The sequence below is a fragment of the Elgaria multicarinata genome, chromosome 4, assembly GCF_023053635.1.
Source record: "Elgaria multicarinata webbii isolate HBS135686 ecotype San Diego chromosome 4, rElgMul1.1.pri, whole genome shotgun sequence".
Taxonomy (NCBI): domain Eukaryota; kingdom Metazoa; phylum Chordata; class Lepidosauria; order Squamata; family Anguidae; genus Elgaria; species Elgaria multicarinata.
The window spans coordinates 140,630,905-140,633,065 of NC_086174.1; positions in this window are offsets into that span (position 1 = coordinate 140,630,905).

Here is a 2,161-nt window from a genome sequence, read left to right on the forward strand (position 1 = left end):
GTGCTCCCTCTGCTTTCTGTGTAAATATGCTTTCAGCTGCAGTGCCCTTTAAAATGCTTACGAGCGCTGCATATTTTAAAAAAATTCTTTCAGCTGAGCAAGTGCCCTTGAACAGTCAAATAAAATACATGGATTTTTTAATAGTAGTAGTAGTAGTAGTAGTAATACATGTATTTTATTTGACTTCAAAATTTAAAAAACCTTTTGGCCTCACTCACTGTGACTGTAGCCCCACCCCTTCTGTTTTGGCCCCACCCACCTCTGGAATGGCCTTTGGGCCAGAAGTGGTTCTGGCCCAAAGAACCACAAATCATGCACTACATCTACATGATTCGATTTACTAGAGCTCACTGCAGCACAGCCACCCTCGCCTTGCGTTGAATGTAAACAATTAACAGAAAGATTGATGTGCATATACTGCAACATCACTGGCTCCGTTCAGAAGACACCTTAAACCACGGCTTTAACCACAGTGGTTAAGCCAGAAAGCTGGGCCGTGTTCAGAAGACACGTTAAATCACAGCTTTAACCATGGTGACTAAAGCAAAAAGCCTTATTCACCATGATTAAAGCCATGGTTTAAAGTGTCTTCTGAACATGGCCCGACTTTCTGGCTTAGCCACTGTGGTTAAAGCCGTGGTTTAAGGTGTCTTCTGAACGTGGCCATTGTATGTGAGGTCCTACAGAGTTACACAGGCAGCATAGATAAGTCATTGATCTCATGGAGCTGGCAAGCTAAAAGAGACAGTGGGAAGCAACAGAAGGAAGCTGGGAGAGGCAAGAGTAGGGAGTGAAGAATTATGTGGGCAACCGTCTCCATTTAAGAGTTGTCTTTGAGTGAGAGGCTATGGGTTTGTGATGAGGAAAGACGGTGTGGATCCAGTTGCTATGCTGGCTCCCTGGTGGCGGGGGAATCAAGCAGCAGGGAGGACTGTTCTTACATGAAGGGTCCCGGATCATAACAAATGCCTTAATAAAGAGGATGTTGCAGTGAAAGATTTGCCCGTCAAAGCGCTAAGCGGTTTTTATTGGCTCCTCTGATCCATCGGCAGGGCAATGAGGTGAAGCGAACCAACTTGACGGCTGCAAATGGGGCTCATTTGACAGAAACACTTCTGCAGTGTGTGTGGGCGCATCTGTGCCACTGAGAGCGAAGCGGGAGGGGGGGGAATACGGTTGTTTTGCACGCAAGAGCTGGAGTTTCCTCCGCGTCCAAGCCCTCAAATGAGAATGGAGGCTTCTCCCTGACAGGTCCCTTGCCGTCTGCCTGCGTTTCGCAGCCACTCACCTTTACAGACACAAGAAGGAAATGGGGGGGGGGGCTCTTCCTGGAGGTACCTTGTGCTGTCTGTGAGTGTCTGCGTGTGGAAGGGTCCCTGTGATGGAGCCTTTGTCATAATGGGGGCGGGCGGGATGTCAGGATAATGCATGGCACTGGAAACAACATCTTTTCATGGCATCGTGGGGAAACCAGGGTGTGTGTGAAACAAGAGCTATGGGGAGACTTTGTTGCACGGAGTGGCTTGAAGATGGGAGGAGGAACACTCACCTGTCAAAGCCTCATAAAACATGAGTTGGGGGGGGGAGGTTTCACGGCAATAGTGCTCAAACCTATTTATTTATTTATTTATTACATTTATATACCGCCCCATAGCCGAAGCTCTCTGGGCGGTTTACAAACCAGTGATGGCTGGTGCTTCTGATTTCCGTGGGGCTGTGAGTGCGTTCTGGTTTTCAGTCAGAAACAGCCAGAAGATGAAAAGAGCTGTCCCAGGTGCCGAATCCTGCCGAAATCGGTCCGAAATTGGATAGCCCACTTTAGGGTTCTGTCTGGCTCTGAGTGAAAACCAGAACGCACTCGCAGCCCCGCTGAAAATGGAGCCACCAGTCTCCCCGGGCGAAAACTGTCAACCATGAGGCGTGTTTTGAGTTGTGGGGGGGGGGGGGGGGAAGGGCAATGTGTTTTGAAAGTGAATGAGGGGGAACTCTGGCCCCGGGGCGTCTGTCTCTGGCAGATGCTGGAGGAGGGTCTTTCTGGCTGTCCCAGGGACTCTCCACCCCGGTCCCTTGGGGACCACCGCTGACGCAAAACCCTCCCTCTGCTCCTCCTCCCACTCCTCGACATCTCCCTCCTCCCTTAAATAGCGTGGAGCTGCGGCCA